Raw genomic sequence first — 11,575 nt, forward strand, 5'->3', positions numbered from 1 at the left:
AACAATGTTCAATCTGTACAAAAACGTCATCGGAAACTTTTTAGAAATGATCATGAATGACAGCCCTAGACCTTAACACTGTATTCACGTATGCAGTGTGTACCAAGCTCCCTCGTGAAGTGCAACAACGCTGTTGCTTTCTCTGTGTGTTATTTTGTTGGATTTGACTAGAAGGAACCATTTTTTCGGAGAATACGCAAAATGACACTTCATCAGAGGACACTAGCACTGATGGTTGGAAAGTGAATAGTAAACAAGTTTGTCATAATTACTTCAAGCTATAAATGTTTTGCTGTTCTGCGATCACAAAGCTCCGACCTCTAGTGCAAGATAACTGTGAAGAGAATACTGTGGTGTATGTAGGCCCATATTTCTGTACTAGTTTTCTTGAAGCGCTACGTCCCAATAGACGGAAACGCCTCTCTGCAAAATTGGCGTGGTATCTAATGGAACATATTTGCACATGTTTTCTGGCGAAACCATAAACCTCATAGAAAAATGCGTGGGATTAATATACTCGTATCACTCTATGCTAAGTCTAGTGAAATACGACTAGAAGAAAGGCAACAAACAGTAGCGTGCGTTGTTTCTTTCATTGTCGAAGTGCGCTTGCGGTTCACTTTCCTCATGGTGTTCTGTCTGGAACTAAACTTAGAAACACACTAGCACTTTAGGACATCTCTGAGCATTAAAATCGAATATACAGATTATCATGGAAAACATCTTCAATATACAATATTGCGCATCATCGTTTTTGTGGTAATGTACGGCGACCTTTCAAAAGATCAATAAAACGTCATCCGTGGAGGCATTTGGCAAATCTAGTCAGAGAGAATGAAGCCTGAAACTCAAACTTTATTATTTTTAAGACGGGTGTTTGGAGTTTTATTTTGTCGGAATTTGCCCAAGAATTCTCGCCACTACGAACCAGATTCAACCCACACTATGATGTACCGGCCTCTTACGGCACAAATCCCGCACTTCCCTTTTCCCTGGCAAATAACTCGAAAACAAGATAGCCCTTAGAGCGTTCTGTACATATAGTGCACTAATAAGTCATTCTTTATACACGATTCGTATCAATAATGCCGAGTTAGTTTTCTTCATGGGCACGCGTTCTCTAACGGAAAGGGCTACACAGCCTGTTAAGTTTGCTTTTAAGTTTGCGTTCACGCTTTTAGGGACGGTTCTCCTATGCCTACAGCACATGGCCGAAAATGTTAGTTGTTACGTATAGTGTTTGTCCTATAGCTTAGAATAGTAGGCAGAGATATTTACCATGCTATGTCCATTGTTCTTGTGCATCACTTAACCAAGCAAAGATTTTTCCTATATCAAGCGAGAACTTTGTGCACATCTGCACCTAACACGTTTTTAGATTGCGCACTGTGTAGGGCAGCGGTCTTCGTGCATACCTATAGTAGCAAGGACGCTGCTTCACACCCACAATGCGGCCTGGTACACTTATATTGAAGCTCAGGGGGTGCTAAATATTGCATTTCTACTGTTTACGATGATTCTTTGCTTTATTATTGCTGACAAACCCGACAGTATACGTACCATTGCTGAACAAATCTACACTAAACACGCCACAGACGGAGTCATTCGTGGCAAACAGTAAAGTTTCTGTGCTATTCCAAGGAGTCCCGTTGCGTGGTCGGAATCGTCTATGATCTGTAATAGGGAACAAAAGAAAGCTTTTCATATATTCAGCATAAATTGATCTTTTATGTCACACTGATCACATCACGACGAATGCTGTATCATTTTCGCTATTAAAATTATTCAATTGCCTGTGTACAGCTTAGAAAAGAACGTCCATTATACTCCAAGTTTCCCAATCTCACCAGTCCTCTGAGTCTTGAAGACATCTGTGACAGCACGAGTCGTAGGATTACTTTTGCGTTCCATGAGCAAGCAGTGTTTCGCACCAGACAAAAATTAACTTTTGTTTGTGCTGAGCAACACTGGACCGGGCTAACTCACAATCTTTCCATAATTCTAAGATATTCTAAAATATAATCAGATACAATTTTATTGAAGGTAACCAACACACTTAAGTGAAGCTTCTGTGAACTTGCTCCATAGTGAGTTAAAGTTCCTGCAGTGTGCTTGAGAAGTGTCAGATAATCGGTGGATTTTCAGCGCCAGTGATCGTCCAAGCTTATAACACCACCGGTACGCATATCTACTCGCACCGGCCATGCCTCTCAAGTCGGCCGACCATGCATGCGCTAGGTTCTCCTGTTGCGTCTTCCGCCTCCTTCTTTTCACGTACAGCTTCCGAATTGAAAGACCTTTCCTACAGTAGTGCCGCTATCCTGTACCCTTCAACGTATTTACGGAACTAAACAGGTTGCTTCTTGCATTAAAAACAAGGGGGTTGACACTTAAATATTTCTGTGCTTTCACCCTTACATTAGCTACGTTTGCAAAGGGAGCTTTGTCATTTATTTTCACACGCAAACTTTATTGCCCCAAAAATGCGCCACGGCATCACGAAATATACACCTTGCACTATTTTTCCACATAGTCTCCACCGACGCTGAGATAATTCTAGTACCGTGCAATCAATTTGAAGAAACAACTCATTGCTTCAACACCATATCAAAAATCCCAAAGCCATATGAAGGAACAGCAATGCCTCCAGCGTACATTACGTCACCAAAACGCTGTTACAAAAAGGTCGTAACCCAAGTATCAAAGGGCCATTTCTTCAGCGCTGGTGACAACGAAAACAGCAGCTTGTCACTAAGGGCAGCCGTCTGATTTTGAAGTCCCTTGCCAAGCGTGTTTCCCAATCAGCACCCACCGGCTTTTGCATTGCTTGAACGCCCTATCAAGAACGCTGGAGCCACTTCAAGTATCATCAATACCTCCAGTGTGAACTTCGTTACCAAAACGCTTCTAAACAAGGCGCAACGCGTGCATCGTAACACCATTTGCTCAGCGGCGGTGGCAATCGAAACAGCGGCTCGTCACCAGTTGCTGCCGTCTGATTTACCAGGCTGGGGCAAAGTGTATTTATATTTTAAGTAAAATTGGTGTTCACCGCCGCCTCAGTCACTGTTGGAATTGCTTCTTGTTGACGACTGTTCTAGTTCTCATTTTGTGGGACTCCGTCTTTTTACGATTGACATGTCCGAGTGTGATACATGCTTGGTTTTTACTGAGCTAATCCGAGGAAACGGCACATTTCGAACTTGCCCTGAATGCAGTTATGGTTCTTTATTGGTGAACATGCGCAGGAATGAGCAAGATGCCCTTTAAGGCAAAAGATGATGTCGCATAAAAAACTTAGAAATGCCAGAAATATCAGCAAAGAGCCACACGCGCGAACATAGTAAGCTTGCGGGAATGAAAAAAAAAATCAACCAAGCAGCCACCCCTAAGAAGAGGGAAGAATTATTTGAGTCATATGACACCAACACGGAAGTTCACGAGTTGCGAAAGCAAGTTAGTATTCTAGAGCAATGCAGCGGATGAAAGAATTTGGAAATTTTTGACCTGCCAGTAACTGAGAATGAAAAGTTGCTGAGGAAGGTGAAGAACTTTACAGCTAAATTTACTCTTGCTGAACTGACCAGCTCCGAAGTTGAAGGCATTCACAGACTGCCACCGAAACCAGGCAAAGTTCCTGTCATGCTATTTTGTCCCAGTTCTGCTCCACATCGTCGTTCAGGCACAACATGTCTGCGAGGGTCTTGTTGAGGCTTTTCGTAAGCGCATTGCTTTGCTGGTGATCGAGGCTGTCGTACTTCTGTGCGCCGTGCCACTCAGCGTGAGGACACTTCACAGCAGCTCAGCCTTGACCGCGCGTTCACTGTCGGTTGGAGCACCGTGCCTTAATTCGGACGATGTTTTCAATAAAGAACTGTGTGGCCTTGCCTGCTTTGCTGCTCGAAAGTGCCTTAGTTATGGCATATCGGGTGAGGTAATCTGTCGCAACCTTCATCTACCTATTTCCGGGAGCAAACGATGGAAATGAGTTCAAAAGGTCCATCCCAATTCGCAAAGACGGCGTTTCGGCACCGGAACTGGATTTAATAGTCCGGCAAGTTTCGCATGCGATGCTTTGCGTCGCAGACACTGAAGGCACGTTCGCACGTAGTGCTTCATCTGTGCTGCAAGCCTCGGTCAGTCGTATAACAGCGAAGCTGTTGATGGCTAGGGTTTCGTGCATTTTTTGTGTCCGTCAACAAATGTCTGTGAGCAAAAACTATCATCATCAGTAATGGCTCGTGCCATTGCTCGCGCGCTCCTCGTTTTTTTCCACAGGTGGCTCCGATGTCGCTCATCATGCTAGTGTTGCCATACCACACCTCCCTCTGCGAAGGTGCTAACGGCACTGGCGCAGTCCCATTCGATGCAGTGGTTTTGATCTCATATTCTTTTGCTCAAAATATCGTGAAATGAAAACACGACTGTATATAATGAATGTTTAATACGAATGAACGCGGACACATAAGAATAAACGTGGCCGTGTATGTTTCCTCAAGATGACCACTGATCAATACAATAAATGTGTTCGTACCATTGTTCAAAAATCTCTATTTTTCTTATAAAGGGTCTCTCTCCCTCTCGCTCTACCGTTGTTCAAAATTCTGTTCAATCTCTTTGTCGTGTGCTACACAGCTTTGCTGCTCATGCAGCTTCACAGAGTTGAATTGCGCATGAATTTTTCTTTAATTTATGCTAACGCTCTTGTGTAGCCGAGGTGGCCCGAGATGGCTTCATCGTGACAGGCTTGCTAAGATTTCCTTGTGCAGAGTCTTAGGTACGACTAGTAGATATCTTTTCCCTGTTGAAGGCCACCCTTAAAAGAACACCGATGAGTATGTAGAACGAGGTCAAGTTCCTTGATAACACTCCACACAGGTTTCTGACGTGGCCTTCTAACAAATCAAATAATGAAGCGAACTCTTGATCGACTTGCTGTTGTCGAGAGATGGTGGCCGCATCAACACCTCCTAAAACAAACCTATGGATTCTTCATCATCAGTACCTGGCGACTCAACCGGTGATTTAGAGAGGCAGTCGGCATCCTTACTGATTTGTGGAACAATGCCCTATTATGCTCATCCAGCCGTGAACTACAGCTTGCCAAACGTCCAGACGGATCTTTCACGTTGGCCGAGACAGAGAGACTAGTGGTCACTTATGACCTAAAAATCACAGCCGTATAGGTATGGGGGAAGTTGGCGACTGATCTGTGGCAGAGTAGTTCGACCCTGCACGTGACAACATTCTGCTCGCGCAAGCAGTCCCCCAGCGCCGTCTGGCCGCTGAACAGCAACGGCGCCTAGACTGTATGGATCAATGTCGGGGCGTCCGTTTCAAAGTGCGTAAAAGCAGGCGCAGTTTATGGACGGTGCTACAACTGGCTAAATGTCGCCTTCTGCGCCTCTACCCTCAGCAAGGTGGCATCTTCTTTTGTTGCCTATTTTGTTACCATCACAAAATGGTCGAATTTATACTTCTCAGAGAAAAACGTTTGCCACTACAAATATTATTCAAGTACACACTGCAGCATAGCAAGTTGTACAAAACGAAATGCTCTATCCAAAAACATACGTCGTAGAGCAAATACATTTATCAGGTAATAGAAAAAAAAATACTAGAAAGCACCTTTTTTTTTGTCGGTTCATAAGAACAACAATGATAAACATGATTTCTGTCAACGGAAATGCAGAATATACATTTCAACGACAAATCATATAGGAATAGAGCAAGATGCGCTTTAGTGTGTCGGAAGTTTCTCGAATGTTTTCGGTGGTTCTTTCTGATGACTGTTTTCAGTGAGCCTTGCGTAGCCACATTGGGTGCGCAACACAAATAGCGGTGTATGCACTTTCTACAAGTTACGTGGCCACCAGCCCCATCGCTGGAAGGGCCAATGAGCCATCTATATATCGGCGACACGTATGATACGCAGATCAGATTTTGGATGATCGACACTTGTGCATGCAGCTCTGTTGTGCTTTGAGTGGCTCTAGTTTTTGTGGGCACAAGTTAGTCGAATAAAGAGTTCAATTCTGAGGTACTATCTATCACCGCAGCGACGAACGTCCACTGGCTCGACCCGAATCTGCTCCCTTAGCCATTTTACGGGAAGTTAAATGCAGCCATCGCTGCAGATGCGCTTCCTGTTTCGCCGAAATGCTGAAGTTCCTCCGACGATGACGACCACGCTGCAAGAAACATCTCGACAACGCTGGAACGACATGGCACTGCCGAAACGAAGATTCCAAGAAGAGAAATGATCGCAGAGACAAGAGTTAATAACAGGACCTAACAACAACGGGACAGTGACCCGCAGCCGTGACTCGATGCCGTCACTTAACCGCAATGCAAGGCAAAAGATCCACGGCCACAATGTCACTGCCCTTGACGACGAAGGAGCTGGCTATATACATATATATTTGCCATCAGTGGACCCTTCGCCGCAAAAGAAAAATCAAGAATACATGGGAAGGTCCTCAAATCCCGACAGTTGTAGGACGCCGAATTACACCTACCGGATCTGGACAACAAGAATTTTTTTTTAATGGCCGGACCCGCCCTGCGACCTTCGTGATCCTATAACCATGCTCACGAGATATCATGCTTACGAGGCGTTGGCGAAGTTCGTCTACGGAAGGACCCCCATTATAGGCATATTTACCAGGTGGGGGAGGTGGGCACTTGCCCTCCCCCCACTCTTAAAGTGGCCTGGCAAAGTACGCCATTTGCTCCACACTTTTGAAAGCGGGCACTTTCGGCTGCACGCTGGAACGTCCTAGAAAACTATGGCTGTCGCTCAATTTTCTTCCTTAATAGAGAGGCTACATGAGTAAAGCTTTTCTTTACTATTACCCCCTGCTTGGGCAGTGAGGATTGTCTTCCGTGCCTCCTTGGTACGCGCTGTAGCAAATGATATCTGGGATTCGCCATACACACTGGTGTTGCAGAGAACGCCTGGCGCTGGGCAGTTCTACCCCAAACAAAGGTACACCTGCGCTACTTTCATCATGCCCTGTTATTCAGGACTGCTATATGTGCATTTGAAACCACAATAAGATTGCTATATTTAACCTGCGGATGAGAAGGATGTCCGCATAAAGTACTATAATCAGCTACATCCAACGACTGGCGTGCCTTACGGCATGAAATCGTTGGATTATCGAAACGTGGAATTATTGAATTTCCGCCCACACAAAGCCTACATGGCACTGTCATCTCAGTGTGTTATCACCATGAAAAATTTGCCCAAACCACTTACAGGTATAACTGCTGCATTTCATTGTGTAACCACGACTTATCTTGATACGTTCGGGAAAATGACGTTGGTCGAACATTTAAAGCCATTTCATACCTATGCATCACTGACTTGAATTTTAAATTCGTAACCATTTCTATGCCTACCCAAGGACAAATTTGTCCATCAAGTGGGACAATGAATGGCTCATACCTACGTAAGGTAGAGGCTACATCTGTTCAGCAAAGTGAAGCGAACAGTGCATACATTCATTGAAATCACCCCCACAACACATAGAGAAACACGTGTTTCGATAATGAAAACGCTTTAAACAAGCATCCAAATCAACAATAAGGCATTGCATATCCCTCTTAGCAAATCAGTGGTGGTTTTGCAACAGCTTCGCTAAATTAACCTTAATTCACATTAACACCGAAGATCCTGGATTGGACTCCCTCCAACGGTCACGGGTTCGATGGCCTTAATTAACTCTATCCTATGTGGCTAATTATCTACACTTTTCGTGGGTTTCATGTGTTTTAGTTCATCACACGATATTCGTAGTTTGTTTCTCCGGTGTCCTAGGTGAGCTAAAGAAGGCATCGTGTTTATATCTGTAGAAAATTAGGGGCATAGTAAGGGCAATGTGCAGACAATGGGCAAAATCGGTGGGTTAAATGCGCTTTTTCCATTGGTATACGTATTCAAGTGGCCCATAGCGTTATTGAGAGAGAGAGAGAGAGAGAACAACTTTAGTGAAAATGCCTGCAGAGTCGGTTAGGCTCCCTCCACGCAGGGAGGACAAGCTTTTACCGCGACGCGGCCACTACGTCAGTCTCGTGCATTGTGCTCCTCGAGGTCTTGGTTCCTCGCTGCTTCCGCGGATCCGAGAGGGCCGTCGCCCCCTTCCTCGGGGTGCTACCCCCCTTCTCCTCGGTTTCGCGACGTCGCTGCCTCTCTAGAGCTGCCGAGACCTGCTGGACGGCCTTGAGTTGTGTATCTTGGTCATAGCTCCTCGTCGCAGCCTCTAGCTGCGGCGGGATCGTCGTCTTCTCGGTGGCTTCTCGTGGATTTATACTACAGTCCCAAAGGATGTGAGCCGCGGTGGCTCTCTCCTTCGCGCACAGTCTACACACGTCACTCGCGTACACGCTCGGACACACGTGCTTAGCTAGCACCGGGGTGAGCAGGGACCCCGTCTGTAATTGCCTGTATAACACTGCCTCCTTCCGGGTAAGCCCCGGGTGAGGTGGCGGCATAGTCTGCCTTTTAAGTCTGTACCACTTCACTATTTCGTTGAAGGTGGTCATCGTGTCCTTGGCACTGCACCGCGACCAACACTCCGAGTCGGCCGTGCTTGCAGCTGCACAGCTGGTTAGTCCTCGCGCGGCCGAGTTGGCCGTCTCGTTGTGGTTCACGTTCCCGCGTTCCGACACGTCACTGCCCACGTGGGCCGGAAACCACTTGATCACCACAGCGCTTTTGCGTCCGATGTCTTCGGCCTTGCGCAGTATGAGCGCAGCCTCACTACATACCCTACCCTTGCCGTTCTAGAGTCACACAACACTGTAGTGCATCTAGGGTTGGAGACAGCCAAGGCGATGGCCACCTCCTTCGCCCGGTGCGCCTCTCGAGTCCGGACGCTCGCCGCGGTCTTCGTTGCACCCGTCGATGCCCCGACAGCCACCACCGCGTATGCGTCGCTGCTCCCTCGATACTCCGCCACGTCCACGTAGATGGCGCCTTCTTCTCTGGCGTGGAGGTCCACGAGAGCCCTGGCCCTCGCCAACCTCCGCTCCTTGTTGTGCTCGGGGTTCACGTTCCTCGGGATCGGGCAGACCCTGAGCTTTCTGTTGATGCTATCCGGTATAGGTACGTCTTTCTGCTACTTGCCTTCCCTCGGCTCGAGGCCAAGCTCCCGCAGTATCTTTCTTCCGGTTCTCGTTTCAGAGAGGCGCTCGAGTTGCGCCGTTCTCTGTGCTTCGGCTATTTCGTCCAGCGTGTTGTGGACTCCCAGCGCCATGAATTTTTCGGTGCTCGTGCTCCCGAGGAGGCCGAGTGCCGGCTTATACGCCTTGCGTATGGTGACGTCTATCTTGTTACGTTCGCTCGGCCTCCAGTTGTGGAAAGCGTTATTTCTACTTTTACGAGTGGTCTATACCAGACGGCTGCGCTCGTATAATTACAATTACAACTGAGGTCAAATTTTTCGAACATAGGGGGAACAATACGCCTATTGTATGTGCGATGGTAAATGCATGTTGAAAAGTGCAGCTTTAAAAATATTGTAAGGATGTATTCGAAATTATCGCGCACATCTAATTAGCTAGATTCCCAATGACCCAAGAGAGCTTTGCGTTTCAGACATATATACTTTCAAGGAATAGGCAGCCAATTTAAGTTCAATGTGTCGCGTAGTTGTAACGTTTCCGGCTTACTTAGGAGCATTACCAATAATTATCGAACCATCACTTTTTTTTTTACTTTTTAATGCACAATATATTAGGTTCGCTTGATGTCCTCAATGAACTAAACGAAGCCGCTTCTCGCTGTAAGGACATGGTAATGAGTGGTGTGCAGGTAAACTTCTATTCATATGGGCAATTCGGGCTTTCGCAATAAATTAAATATCCAAGCATTCTACAGTATTATGAGCGTGTCAAACGAGCGGGGCAGAATTAAGCCCGCTGTCCTGGAACAACTAACTATAAAAGCCACTAAGACGAAATTTAACGAGATTTAGTGGTGTGCTACGGAAACTGTCTGTGCGAAGTTAAATGTCGTTGGATCAAACACAGCTTTTGTAAAATAAATTATCATTCATTTGTTAAGGCGTGTAATATGGTCACTATCACCTATACTTCCCAGTTTGCCAACATAACTGTAGCCTACAATAGGTTTAAATTTAGTGGAAAGGGGAAGGGGGTCCTGGTAAGTGCAATGTGCAACAAAATTTTTACGTTCCTGGTCAACTTAGAAACGTTGCAAATAAATACTAAGTCATCGTGCCCTGCCCCCTTCTTTCATGCGCCATACCTGGTTTAAGCGGTACCCTCGGTGAACTAAACAAGACTGTTTACATTTGGCAAAATAAAGGGCGCGTTATGGGTATGTGTAGGTAGACTTCAAATACAGGGGATTAATTATAACATTTGCCGTAAATTAGACAGGCAAGCGCTCCGTAGCATAATGAATGTGTCATAAGAACAAAGCAGAATTTGTCCCGCTGGCCTGGAAGAACTGTGTACGCAAACAATATCAAATCTAACAGGAAATTAAGTGGAATGAAAGCAGGGAGGCAGGGCACCATGGTAAATTTTATGACGAAGTAGCAATTGTGTTGGTGAGTTACTGGCTTCTTAAAAATTGCTAACAAGTAGTGCTCCAAACCATCACATGTTGGCGAGGTTGGATACAGAACAGTCACATAAGAGCAACTCTATAAGGTGTGCGATATAATTACTTGAAACTAAAACTTTCATTGCAATTGTTCGAAAAATAGCTTCATTGCGAATTGGGTTGTAATTCTCTAAGATGGCACACATCTGCTGTCCTTTTTTGTAAAGATTGCAAAGAATTTATGTTGATTGCGCTTCGTAGGGTATATTTTCGAAAATACTGCAATACTACTACCTAAACTGGCGATAGATTTCTGCTGCAGACTTAAACACCATGTACAATTGTTTGTTTTAAAATAGGTTTTAGCAGATTTAAACTTTATATTTGTGCTGTACTGCTGCTACTGGGCAGCATCAGTGATCAGTCATCACTGATCAGTATTCAGTCAGGCGCTCAGTGCTTTTTGCCCCTGATTCGTCTTTATATTGAATATAGTTGCAAGAAATAAATTCAACTTGAAATATGTTTCGATTCCCCTTGGTTGTATATGTGCCATTGATGAACAGGTTTGCATGTTAAACATACAAAGACTTCAAAGATGCATTTCCAGGCTTCCTCATATATATATATATATATATATATATATATATATATATATATATATATATATATATATATATATATATATATATATATATACGTTTCGGATTTCATAAGTCGCATATAATACCTCCCAGGGAGCCTCATATGAGCCTTCGTCTAGTTTAGGTGCTTGCGATGGACACATCTTATTTTGGCGTTGATATCGCAAAGGTCTTTCAGTACGCGGGCCACATATGCTCTATTTTGACATTAGCGGTGTATGCTAAGCAGCTTGGGAACGGCTTCGGAGGACCCCTAGACCTACTAGTCTCCTGGATAGGGAGATCAATAAAACATTGTTTCCAGAATGTTTTCATGAGGAAACATTCTGAGAGCTTAGATTCTACATAAACCATC

This window comes from Dermacentor andersoni, chromosome 10 (assembly GCF_023375885.2).
Source record: "Dermacentor andersoni chromosome 10, qqDerAnde1_hic_scaffold, whole genome shotgun sequence".
Taxonomy (NCBI): domain Eukaryota; kingdom Metazoa; phylum Arthropoda; class Arachnida; order Ixodida; family Ixodidae; genus Dermacentor; species Dermacentor andersoni.